General features: G+C 35.6%; 1 long non-coding RNA gene across 1 annotated transcript; it reads right to left on the reverse strand.

Annotated features, from left to right (window-relative positions):
- Positions 1-903: 903 nt before the first annotated feature.
- Positions 904-6332, reverse strand: LOC139966743 (uncharacterized). The gene is made up of 4 exons (XR_011792737.1): positions 6203-6332; positions 5218-5285; positions 2990-3145; positions 904-1141 (listed from the first exon to the last, which is right to left on the reverse strand). It is a non-coding gene; the product is annotated as an uncharacterized lncRNA (long non-coding RNA).
- Between the last annotated feature and the right edge of the window lie 8546 nt (positions 6333-14878).

Here is a 14878-nt window from a genome sequence, read left to right on the forward strand (position 1 = left end):
AATTCGGTAAAATCACTAAAAGGGCTTCACGTTACTTTATAAAGCTCTGCGTTATGCATTTTTTTACACAGATAAAAGCACACTAGGGCATTCTGATGCTGAGGGGATACCAAAGAGGGAATTTAGGTGTAAATTAAGTTAGGTTTGTGTTATCATTATTTGTTTCCAGGCGCGTAGCGAGGAATTTGCCAAGGGAGGGCGAAACTGTAGGCAAACTATCAGAGCCGTAGATACGGCATTGCAAACTATCTAAGCTTAGCGCCACCATGAATTTTGTTTTGAAAATTTTGGCTGAAAATGCCTCCCAGATCGCTGGAAATGGCACTATTCCCATGTCTTGTAAGTTGCATCTTATCATTTTCTCTTTTGAAATTACTAGCGATATCATAAAAACATACAATAAAAATATGCTCAAGGGGGGCGGCTTCCCCCTTCGCCCCCCCCCTTGGCTACGCGCCTCGTTTTACGTGCCAAAGGGACCTACCGGAGGGACTGTGCCTCAGTGTTCTTAGTTAAAACATTTGGGCACTGATAAAGGGGCTAAAAATTCAACTGATAGGCCTATATAAAACACATAGACGTAAAAAATATACCCTCCGGTGAGGGTGGGGGTCGAGCAGATGAGAATAAAACAATAATAACTACTAAATCATGTAGCACAATGTTTGAGCTTCCTTTATGAGATACACGAGTCATTATGAGCCTGATAGGCCACGCTCCTACACGAACCAGTCACTAAACCCACGGGGGAGGGGGGAAGACATTTGATTTGTGTCTCCCATTCTTCAGAAAATAGGGGGACGTGTCATCCTGCCCCTCCCCCAATAATTGACCACTCTGCTATTTAACCAGGCAAATAATCAACAGTAAAAGTCTGAATAAAAAATGCAAAACTCAAAGCAGTCGTTTTCATTTTGCTTTATTTGTTTTAATTGTGTTAATACGGTAGGTTATTAGTTATTAAAGCCTATTTCTTTCCCCGTCACCATTTCATGATTGTTTATTTCTTTCATGATGCCCTTTATTGAAGTTGGCGTTAAAAGCAATGAGTATTTCCTGCTCATGTGACACAGGTGAACATCCCGTCACCACAGTTAGTTAAGCCAGTAGGGATCCAAGTTTGGTCACCGACATGTATAGTCTGCAAATTAAGGGGTGAAAATATGAATTAATATATATATATATAGCCTAGAAATGATATAGTGTAAGAGAAAGGTAACTCAAGATAGAGTACGGAAGCTCAAAGCGACTTAACTGATCTACTCCCAACCCCATACAGTCTGCAGTGGTGTCGCCAAGGGGTCACTGCCCTCCCCCAGGACGGCATTAACAAATAAACATTGCGCCACTAATTAAGTGCTGTGCCCTCCCCCCCCCCCCCGTGACCCCCCCCCCCCCAAGATTGAAATGTATGGCGACGTCACTGGCAATCTGTCCCCTAACATCGAGATAGTGACCGTGTGGTCAGGAAGACGACACGTGAACTCGCTCAGATGTGCATCACAGTACCTTGGGAAGGGAGTAAACATAGGCGTACCGTACTATACGTATACGATCTAAACCAAAATGCCGAGCAGCGCCGATGCAAAAACAACGAATATGCTGCAGGTTTTTCCATCACGTGCATGATATATACTCTCCTCATAACATGAATAATGTGTTTCGTATTTTCAGGAACATTGGCATGTTTAAGAATGTGCAAGTGATTGATTGATGGAATACATATGTCCCCGAGTGTAGGCATTGACAAATGTTACATTAACTGGTCTATTGCATGCAATAATAAACAGACTGTATTTGATCAGAAAAAAATGCAAAATCCAAGAGTATTTCCTAAATGTCTTCGCCTCGTGCACTTGCGATTCGCTCTCTTTAGAACATTGTGCTAATTAATAGTAACGTTTTTGTAGGTGTGTTGTAAATTCCACCAATCAACAGATGACGTCCCGTCATGGTAGTCTATATCAGCATGGTATACAGGGCAAGCGTCGCCCTTATCTCGCTCACGTTTTCAGATTTGAATTAGCCTATCATTCGAATCAGAAAGGATCTCGCCATGATTGATCTTCAGTATTTAAGTGTAACGAGCTGTAAATAGTTTAACGTGAGCCAGTTGTAAACTTTGCGTTTCTTACATCGCGATTCATTAATAGTTTAAGAGAAGAATTCGGCAAAAGTCAATCAATGGAAATCAACTTGATTTGAGTGATTGACATGATTGGCCTCGTAGACTAATTAAATCTGTTGTTCTGTGAATATTGCTTATCGTCTTTATCTTTATCTTTACCCTTACCGTTGTATTAATATATAATAGTTTGCTCTAGAAAGAATTGCTTACCTGCAGTGCGGCTCGTTCAAGCTTGTCCCCCTGAACCCCCCCCCCCACTTCTCCATGTTTTAATAGTTTGCAATCACGTACTCGCAGCAGTTTAAAAATCATGTATACTACAGCATGCACTCATATACGTCTATATATCTCATTATACTCGTATACTCATCTCAATGTAGCCGAACTCCAAATCCGATATAATATTATTTGTTTAATTTCACGTGTGCCGATTGTGTTGATTTGGGAACGTGTACGCGGCGTAGACATTTCTTATACAGGTGTATTATACCTTTGTTGAATTGTGCATGTTGTAATTCTCGAACATGGGTTACATCACTTCAAACGGTAAAGGTATCCCTCTTTCTGGTGACATGAACGTTTATAAACTTGCAAAAAATAGAACCAGTAAAGAAACTCTGACAATTCCGCTTTTACACCTAGATATGGGAAAGTGTTTACACGTATAGTTTACACGAAGAGCTATACATTTACTCGTAAAAGTATGTGAGAATTAATTAATCTTTATTCATTTTTTTATTATACTATTTTTCAATGAAATAACACAATCACAATGATTTTATCATTATTGTATGGATACTATCAAAGAACAAAATTTTCATGATGTTAACTGATAATTATATTCAAGCTCTGAATACTTACAAAATTACTCATAACACGGACTTTCGGATTGACACATCGATAAAGCTAGTGTAGGTGATATTTTGTAACAGAAGCATTTTGCGCAGGGTCCTGTATCCTGCCAAGTATTTTCATCCCATGTAAATTCACCCCGGGTGCACGTTAGGGTAGCTTCAACTGAAATACAAGTCGTAAACTTGAAATAAACATGCATTGATTGAACATAAATAAAATTAAATAATGTAAAGCATGATTTAGGGTTTGATTAAATTTTTAACTTTTATTCAAGAGTCATAAGAAGAACATATTTATATATATATATATATATATATATATATATATATATATATATATATATATATATATATATATATATATAGATAGATAGATAGATAGATAGATATATATATATATATATATATATATATATAGATAGATAGATAGATAGATAGATAGATATATATATATATATATATATATATATATATATATATATATATATATATATATATATATATATATATATATATATATATAACACGAAGATAAAATATTTCAATTAGGAAACTTTCCCCAATGTCAGCAATTTGAAAACTGATTTGTAGAAATGGGAGAGAGTGTCATGCAATTTCGAAGAGGATGACTATATAGGCAAAATTGAATTTTGATATCATGTTGTAGATCGTTATACCAAACACTGCATATAACAGTCCAGGTGTGTATTGCTAATATACCAGTTCCAATTTTTGAGAAATGACCCTTTAAAATATCGAGGCTCATCTATGGAAGTGGCTGGACTACATAGTCTAACACATAAGGTCAATTCTTGAGCTGCAACACAGTTGCAACACATTTGCAACAAAGGAAAACATAATATTTTGTGGCATCGAATAACATGTTTACAATACATTACAAAATTTTCAAGGACAAATGGGGTTGTAAGTCATCCAAAGGTGCCTCTGTTTGTCATATGAAGTTAAAATATGCATGATTTGGTTGAGTTGAGTTGAACTTATAAAACAATAAATTAACGTTAACATTTAGTCCTACACTGGGTAACCGACGTCACCATCTCTAAAGCCTTGCAAGAGCATTCCAGAGTTTTATCATATTTTTTAAAGATAAATATCTTGCAAACCTCATTAGCTAAAGATACATTGCTATAGCACTCAAATATATATATATATATATATATATATATATATATATATATATATATATATATATATATATATATATATATTTTAACTACCAACTTCTAACATACCAAGAATATCAAAACATATCAACAATTCTGCCTAAAGTCACTCTTTAAATATTACCATACATATTTTGATATAATGAAAATAAACTTTGTGTGAAATGAAATATTACTTATTAACATATAACATTACCGTACATACCTTATGCAATTAAATATAATTCAATTTCCTGAATTAGAATCTTAGCCAAGTAGTACTTGGCCTGCAGGGATTGGGGATGAGGTCTATATATCAAGGAAATGGCAGTTTCGACTGAGGTAAAATATTCTACAATTGATATTGCTATAAGGATGAGGAAATGGTGGCATAAATTGCAATTTTTCATATCTTTTCAATGTTCTCTTGTATATTCTCGGTTCGTCATCACTTTCATTACAAACAATTGCATCGAAACAAATCGGATCGAATATATTTATTTCCACATTTACAGAGGGGTAAACAAGAAGATAATTATGTACCGTAAACAACATATTTTTATTTATAGAGTAACATCAGTCTTTTTGGAGTATAAGTATACAAGTATGCGGTTTAGTTTTTTTTTCTTTGGGGTGGGGGGGGGGGGTCTGCTCTGGGATAGGAGCAATGTGATGACCGACATCACTGTATGGTAAAATTCTGAATATCTGAATATCACTACTAATACTATATACTGATTGTCCAAGGAAATCCCCGTTTCGCCGTCCAATGAAGGGCCTAAAAAGATAGCAGAATTTAAAGCCCACGTTTAACATCATGTTTAAAACAAATTTACTCAGAAGTATAAGGGTAAATTAATTTGGTATTTATTAATTATAAATCCTTCATGTTTTAAATAAAATGGGCAACTATGTGTTAAATACGAAATATACACCACAGATCTTGACTTCATGTGACATAATTTCTATAATATCCATATATGAAGCTGTTATAAGTATTTATTTATGATGAGATACACGCATTATGTACGATGTATTATGTACTTTGAGTCAAAACCTGTATAAATCTTACCAGTGTTGGCTACGCAGACGATCAGAAGAAACCCAAGGATAACGTATCGAATCATGATGGAAGTCAATCTGCATGTTTGTGGCATTAAGAGAAACAAAAAGTATGAACGGTATATAACAAGACCAGACAATCCAGTCCCCCTCCCCCCTCCTTGTGGATACAAACCAATTGACACCCTATAACCCTCACCACAGATACCCGAAACAAAGGTAAAGACTGCATTTTGGAACTATGGAACGATCATTGCGTGAATTTATTATTTAAAATTCTTTATACAGTATATGGATATTGAGCAAGTATATCTACACAAAGTGGTTAATTAATGTGTATACATGGCTTATTATCATTGTGATACATGTAAAGCACATTACATGTATTAACTTAAAGAACCATATTGTCCTATCGTAACCAAATCTCACTTCTGTCAAGTTTAATCCGACAATACTTTTTATTCGAAGTTTCGAGCAAAGCAGTCTCGATTTGTGGTAGCAAAAGACAGTTACAATTAGCATATGGTGGTACATTTTAAGAAAAGTCACCCAGGAAAGAACCTGGGTTCGAAAACCAAACTACCGAACGACTGAGCCGCTCACAACTCCAGTCACCTTGCATCGGGACTGTGACTGTGTGATCATCGTCGGGTGTGTATCACCATTCCCCTCGAAAGGGAACAGATACTGTGGTGGTTATATAACTTGGCTATAGTAAGTGACAAAAACTAGCCGTTACCGCCCTGACTTTTATAAATGCAACTTGTAGGCTGGCTTTGGGGACGTTTGCTATGAAAGTGTATAGTGGGGATGTATATCTTAGACTATAAGTACTGTCTATTTGTTTCATAACAACATTCTCCGATGTTAATGCAAACACCTAGCTTATAAAGAAGGTTTTGTTTTCAAATGGATATAATAACGGGAGGAAGTAATGCTGAAAACTGAAAACTAGCTTGAAACATGCATGGCGCTAGATGATTTATTCAACTTACCAGACAGTTACTGTTTCAGTTACACTGGATAGAACCTGGATGGATACAGTATAGCGAGTTGAATAAGCTGGCAATAATATCTCAAGACCCAACCTGAACACTTTATACCAATTTTACAAGTATATTTGACAATTTGCCAAGTTTCTATATGTCATGAATATGCAATGAGACAAATGAACAAATCTTAATCTTTATATTGCATTCATGAATATATATATGTAATTATTTTTATATATATATATATATATATATATATATATATATATATATATATATATATATATATATATATATATATATTAAGGTCCCATGCTGGGGACCGAAATTTCCAATATATATATTTTATAAAACAGTACTCCTTATTTGTCAATCACGAGTTATATCTTATTTTTCTGCTGCTGTCTCATAATACCGGCAAATATATGGACTTTACTGGATATTCGTATTAAATATTCGTTGCTGGTAGATATCTTTGCTTCGCATCAACAAGTGTTTACAAATTTGAAGCGACGAATTTGGCAACTTTTCAACGTTTTGCATCATACAGACTACTGTTATAAAGGAAATAAATTGATCAAACTGACACAGTCTCCTATGTATAATGTTTTCAAAAAACGAAGAATTACGGGTGCGAGTATTAATAAAACTTTGATTGCACATTATATATATGTAGCCAACACACATACATATTGGTATATATCACATACAAAAGCAAATCAGTAATTACAGGCGCAAACCTAGGGAGATGTAAGAGTGTCCTCCCCGACCCCCCACATTTCTACCCCACACACAAAAAGCTAAAAGTACAGTTTATAGCACAAAATTGTATGGAGAACCAATTTATAGCCTAAATATGCCTCCGAATGCACCACTGCACGTCTATTTTGATCCGGGGGAAAGCCCCAACATTGGACTGCATGCTTCAACGACCCACAAAACCTACCAAACATTCTTCTTTCCATATCATGAGTGCATAAACTATAGGCCAATAGACAGGTTCCGGTTTATATTAACAATGCCTATTGTTTCTTTGTTATTGCATTTGCCTATGTTAACTATACATAAGCAACGCTGGTATTGTATCGGTATAGTACAATCAGAGGTATTTTCCCTAAAAAGAGGGCTGTAGCTCGGAATACATGCACGGGGAAGCTTTTCTCTTGATCATAATGCTGCTAATTGTGGGGTAAGAAAAGGTCGAATTTGGTGAACTTTTGACACTGCTGGAATAAGTCCAGCGTATAAGCTGTGTCATGAAGCTTTCAAGGTCATTTGTTTTAACTTGCAGTATATAGTATGCACTTTTGAAGTTGTCAACAAGTTAGCGTTCCAATTCCGGAACGGTCATGGACGTTCGATAAGAAAAGTCACCCAATTTATATATATTAAACTTAGCGGGAAACTCCAAAACTAATTGATAGCCATACAAGCAACAGTTAGTAAAGCTGGAATAAAGCTCTCATTTGATTTTATTTGGCTATATTTTTGTTTTTATTGTTTTGATGCGGTAGGTCATTAAAGTAATCTTTTCCCGCCAAAAGTGCACCTTTTGGTCTTGTATTCTGCACTTTTTGTAGTTTGTAGTCTGAATAATTCGTAGTACGTCTAAACGCACCGTTATTGTTCTTCCCGCCGATCACCATAGTGATTGAGGAAGGCGGCCAGTAAGGATCCAAGTTTAGTATATGACCGGTACTCTGAATATTAAAACATAATGAATTAAAAGACAAAATAGCGATGACTATAATCAATTTAAAAGCAGGAGATCAACACTATGTGGGGACGAGGTGGCAAGTCTGCATTTTATGTTATGGTGTTTTCAAATGAAACCGAAATTAATACTGAAATCAAAAGGAGAGTTAATTTGTTGCATAAATGTTTGTAATTTCAGGGCAGTATACATGAATCTTGGTTGCAGTTACACCCATACTCCAGTCTGATTAAGAACCTACACTTTATGTGTAAATATTTCTTCCCACAATCAGACTATAGCGAAGAAACGAAAATGTTGGAGGACAAATATATATGCAGTAACTTAATAAGGGTAATAAGGGTTTGATAAATGTTGACTATCTGTAAGAATCATATCACGAAAACTAGGCAGGACGAAGGTATTTAGATTGTTAAATTTTGTCAGCCTGAAGGAAACATATATAGGGAATATATATCTATATAAAGGGAGAGTTAAGGGTTGATTATAAATATTGACTATCTCAGAGAATCATGTCGCGAAACTATGCAGAACGAAGGTATTTAAATTCTGTTCAATTCTAAGAAATTCGATATCTATATGAAGATGAGGGGTACAGACTATGCATACAGTTTCCTCGTTCCCAGTTGTTTCGCAAACAACATGTGCCGTATACAAAATCACTGGTATTTTTAGTTTATAGATTTATCTTATTTTGGGAAATACAATGTTTTTGTGCTTCTTAGAATGTGACTCCAGGTAAAGGGGAGTGGTGGGGGGGGGGGGTGGTTGTTGTTGTTGAGAGGTGAGGTAGATGAGCGGTTTGGCAACCGTTGTCACCAACTTTTATTTTATTTCTATTGTTTATTGTTTAATGGTTTAGGTAACTCTTTTGTATGATCATTCTAAAGCCATGACCTGACTCAGGAGGTTTTAGGGTTATAAACAATTGCAAATTGTAGATTTTATCTAAAAAATATAAGAAATGCATATGATTATTATCATTATCATTGGTATGTAATCATAATTGCTAATATATAAACGTTATGATTATTTATTCATGTGTAATCTGTATTCTTGCGTGAGTCAAAGCCTGTCGTAAATATATGACCAGTGTTGGCTACGTAGACGGTCAGAAGAAACCTAAGGATAGCTTATCGATTCATAATGGAAGTTTATCTGTTTGTGACATCAATAAAGTAAAAAACTTCTTATACAATAAGCCAAAAAAGACTGTTTTCGTTAGAAACTTATTTCCTCTTTTCAGTTATCATCCTACCCCTAACTTTTCTTTCCGAAAAACCCTTTGAGTCCGGACAAACGGCACAAATTTTGTTGCAATCGTCGCTTTGACCCGAGGCAAAATAATTTCTGGGGAGTTCTATGCACTACCCTACCCTCACCCCAATAATAAGACCCTTGATCAGCCTGACGAGAATTTAGAATTTCCCGACAACTATTTTCCCATTCACTGAAACGTCTTGAGTTTTGCTTTCCACCCACAAAATGTTTCCCTATACCGACGCTTTGGCCCAAGGAAAAATATTTTCTTGGGGTCCTCCCCCTCCCCAACCATAATAACGCACACGATAGTATACCAGTGGCGTGCGTATATCCAAGATGTTCCCGAAGAGTTGCGCCCGGATGACATGTCGGGTATGGACATACACCGAAGTTACTGCCGAAATAGAGGGGGTGCGTATATAAGAAGACTGGTATACCTTTACCACGGAAAGTAATAGTGGACATTGGATCTATATAGTAAGATACGTTATAAGTGATGCCCATGTTTGTTTTACAATACCAGAGAGGAAAATACTGTATATAGCAAAACTGGGTATTTTTTGTTACTGCAAAACGTCTGTGAATGTATATAGGTAAATGTAAAAGTTATACAGGGCCTGACGTTTCGATGCATACCAGGATCTTCTTCAAAAGCAAACTAAAAACGAAACCAGTTTTCTTTTGTTTACAATACAACAGAAGCTCGTGGAGTTCCAAATATTGGTTATGCGACATGAATGCAAAACAATACGAAATAGTTTTCTAGTTCATATTTAATGGGGAGAGAATTAATGCTGAAAACGCAAAAAGCTGTTATAAACAAACATGGCGTCACATAACATGATTTATTTACTTATACCTCACTGTTGAGAACCTGTATGGGATACATTATAGTTAGTTGCAATAAGCAATCAGATCTCCAGAACAAACATTAAGAAATAACTTATTCCGGATCATGATATCATTGCCCCCACTTGATGTTAGCAGTAGTAATATATAGGGGTGAAGCCCCTCACCCCAACCCCTCATGATGATGGTAATAATAATATTAATTATAATAATAATAGTAATTATAATAATAATGATATGAATAATGATAATATTAATAAAAATGACGATAATAATGAATGTATTAACATAGCGCTTTACATAAAATAATATCTCAAAGTACTTTACATGGGACTATATACCAAAATCTTAAAAAGTACAAATGTAGGTGTATACATACAGAGTAATAAAAGGTTATTAAGTAGTCAAAGCAAAATCAGAATATAAATAAATAACCAATATAACCGGTATACGTAACGGGGAAAGGATGTAAGTTTATATACTAAGGATGTGGACAGGGAATTTGTATATAAAACTGTCATGGGTGAAGACATTTCGTTGAAATTTCTATGAATACTTCTTTGAATATACCCTACAAAAGGAAGATCCGGTTATAACTTGCATAATAAGGTCAAGTTAATTATAACATCTTTTGCAATTGGATAAAGAAACAGGATAAACGTATCAAGAAATGTGAAACTGACGTAATTGATATGTCTGTATATCTAAATGTCTGTGACTGCGTGTATAGTGTCTTTTGTCAAGATCATTGACGAAGGTTATTGAAGAAGGAAAAATATATATTGTTTCTAAATTTCGTATCAAAAAATAAAATCATGTTTTGCTGTGTTAATGTGCGGAACCGCTTAAGTGGACTGGGTATTTCGGTTTTGCGAATTGGGAAATGGGGACTGGTACTGTTTCCACTGGTTTCGACGAAGCTTCCTATCGTGACTAGACTGCAGTGATCACTGCATGGGGTACCCTTCCCTCCATCAGTATACGGGAACGTAGCAGTGATTTCAAAGGTGCAGGAGGTTGGAGGCAAATTGAAGCTTTTCCGCGACTTATGAATATAGAGGGCCTGAAATTTGGGGCAAAATATCAAAAGGCGAATGAAGGAATTTCTTAAAAGGAGGAGGAACTGCACTGGGGTCATTGCGGCCGACTCATATGTAAGGTATGGGGGGGGGGGTGGCTGGAGGTCCCCCTCAGATAAAAATAAAAATTTCAAATGATACATTTTGAGGCTATGATAAGTTAGGTCGAAGGTTAGGTCCATACCCCTTCCCGCCCGCCCGCCCGCCCGCCCGCCCGCCCGCCCGCCCGCCCGCCCGCCCGCAAATCTTCATTAGGATTCGTTCTTAATGTTTAACACGGAAAAGAATGCAAGTTTGTCGCTAAATCATACTTTACTATATAAACTGACACTGTACTTGCTGTGTAGTCAATATGGTTTAGCATTAATAAACTTCTATACAATTTAGAAATAACATATAAATCTCACGGAGGCCTTCTCCATCCTATTTCTCTCCTAGACAATTGTGTCTTCTTCCTTTTTTTTCAATGAATATAATCGGCAACAAAATGTAGTTATAGTTATACCGGTATATATGATATGGTATAAAGTATAGTCACGGTTATAGTGTATGTGGATATAGTACTAAAATGGCATACAGATAACAGTACATCACGGATGATCATGGGAATTGCTATAGTTATACTTATAACTGCTTTCATGTGTTCAGGATCAAACGCTATATATATATATATATATATATATATATATATATATATATATATATATATATATATATATATATATATATATATATATATATATATATATATATATATATATATATATATATTTTTATATATATATATATATAAATATAAATATTTATATATATATATATATATATATTTATATTTGTATATGATATCGTATATTAGCATGAATCAAAACTGCGCTGTGGCCTGCTTTATACAAACATCGTTGTGTTGCAATTGAGTTCATAGGTTTTACTTTCGCAAAAGTAAAGTTATCAATATTTGTGTGATCATCGCATGTGTATACAGGTCATGGTCAACGCGGTCACCATATGTATAGGCCTGTGCATGGCAATCAAATCTTTTACCATAATTATGTCTTTTCATATTAAATGTCGATTTCTCATTTATATTCAGTCTAAAGCGCTTGAATTTGTTTTCAAACTATCGGCGTTCAAGGGCGGTCCCATTGATTAATAGTATATATATTTTAATTTAATATCGACATGGCAAGTTTGATATTAATAAATTACTTTTAATATCAGCATATTGTAATATGCTGATGTTTCTTCATAACATGTTGATATTGAAATTTGAAATAGAGCTGCTGATTTGAATATTGACATGCTGGTATTGTTGTGACATGTTAATGTATATTTCTTGATATACCACTGGTGTAGCCGAATGGATAAAGGCGGTGGCATTTGAAGCAATGAGGCTTAGCAATCGGGAGGCTCCGGGTTCGATACCTGGCCGGGTCATAGTAAGGTGGCTTTGTCATCCAAGAGAAATCTATACAGTTTTTCCATCTGAAAGTACTTTCTTAATTGAAAAATATTCAAGATTTGAGTTAAAAATGTTTAATAAGAAGCCACCCGACGTGTAAGTTGTAATCCATAAGCCCTTGCGGGTTTCTCCCACATTTGTGGTCGTAAGAATAACTGCTGATTAGTAACTGATTATTATGATATCGAAACATGGCATATTGATTTTAACCTTTGGCATGCTGATGTTAAATTGTAACTTGATTTTTTCTGACATGAACTTGCAATTTGTCATAACATTTTGATACAGATGATGTTCTGTATATATAAATCACCATATGATAGTCATTATGTATACATTGCGCATGCAAAGTATACACGTGCATACACGGTATTGACATCCATTAATATGCCTTTATATGATATATCAAACTTCTCTTTTAGTATTTGTTGAAAGTCAAATCTCGAACCTTGACCTTGCAAGGCTTTGGATCAATCTCTATAACTGAATTAGCGCAGCAGAGACATTACATTGAGGACTGTGTCATACAATGTCATACGCTTGACTGTCTCATGTCTGAGATTTGGTGGAAATTGTGCCAGCTAGTAGAAATTTATAAGACTGCAATTATTTGATTTTTCTTAACATATTGACTTTTCTTAACATATTGAGTTCACCATCTATAGTCACTCCACACAGACAACTACAAAGGGTTAGACCATTTGCACGAATCCTATGTCATTTTCAGTATGATGAGTCTGTGGGTCTTCAGTATTGGCTAAGATCATGTGTAGTATCTGTTCCCTTTCGAGGGGAATGGTGATGCACACCCGACGATCACACAATCGCAGTCCCGATGAAAGGGGACTGGGGTTGAGAGCGGGTCAGTCGTTCGGTAGTTTGGTTTTCGTGCCCAGGTTCTTTCCTGGGCGACTTTTTCTTAAAAAGTAGTATATGTAGTTGAGAACCTGCATGGACCTCTCTCAAGAAACGTTTCTATGGCCACAGATGCACAGTGAAGACTGAAACTCCTGCCTGGCACGGGCGACATTTCAACTTTTCTATAACCACACTAGTTTCATATATCATCCTTCAAGGCATTTAATTAGTTAATATAGGTAACAGCCCCGATACAGGGCCCTATACCAAATTATCTCCAACAATATAGTTCAATAACGTTCTCTGTTTTATCTGAAATCTTTCCATAATTCTCATTAATGACATACCCCAATCTCCCAATAGAAAGACGAGGTTAAACCGACTGCTGTTCTACAGATATCAAGCCCCGCCATTAAAAGCAGGTTTTGAGTGTATCTCCCACGAACCTAATGAAATGTCTTTATTTCTTTAGTGCAAGCTTATAGATTGAACACATATCACTTGTGCTATTATTAAAGCCACAGATTATACTTTCAGGCACCTTGTCTTTCCAAGAGGTCGAGAATAATACAAACAGCTCGCGACAAAATTCAACAAATAATTGAAGTGCATGATTTCATGCAGCTATATTCAAGCATGCATGCAGGGTACGAACAATTTCAGCACTAAAATAAAGCCGTATGCAAACGATCCGATGGCACGAGGTAAACGTGAAATTAATCTATACTATATTTCCTGGTGGAACAGTAATATTCAAATAAAAAATATATATATATAACCGGAGGCTCCGGAGCATAATTTAAAATAGTGATAATTGACTCTTTTTTTTTTTGGTAAGTCATCTTCAATCCAATAGAGTATTCAGAGGGATATTTATCAGTCTTTCAACAGGCAAGATAAAAAGAATGATAGCATTTGCAACCAAGTGTAAAGAAGCCTCTCAGTAGTTCTCTTTAGGGACTTTTCCCTACAATGGTTGACCTTTTAGGCGGATGTATACTTTACACATATTGTGGTTAGGTAGGGTCTTCATATATACTCAGTGCGCGCTCGCTGCATGCATGTGCACGTGATCTGAGCCATAGGCCCTATATAGGGATATTAAAGACTAGCTTTGCGAAGAGCGAACATTATGCTTGTTTTACCATATGCGATCATGTGTATATATAGCTTGGTCAGAACGTAAAACTCGGTCTTCCCCAAGTCCAGCTTTATTTAGAAAAATCCCAGGAATCTTCCTATCCTTGAATTTTCAAACGAGTCACCTCATAGTCATTATACCAGTCAAAGTCATAATATTATACCAGTTGTCTCTAGTTGTGACTGTTATTATACAGAACAATATAAGCCCATACGGTAGAAAGGTAAAATTCTGGTTAACCCTGTACGACAGATTCCAAAATTATTACTAGAGTGTTATTAAAAACCTCAACCATCCCAAGCAAACAAGCAATTGT

The sequence above is a fragment of the Apostichopus japonicus genome, chromosome 4 (assembly GCF_037975245.1).
Source record: "Apostichopus japonicus isolate 1M-3 chromosome 4, ASM3797524v1, whole genome shotgun sequence".
NCBI classification, from domain to species: domain Eukaryota; kingdom Metazoa; phylum Echinodermata; class Holothuroidea; order Aspidochirotida; family Stichopodidae; genus Apostichopus; species Apostichopus japonicus.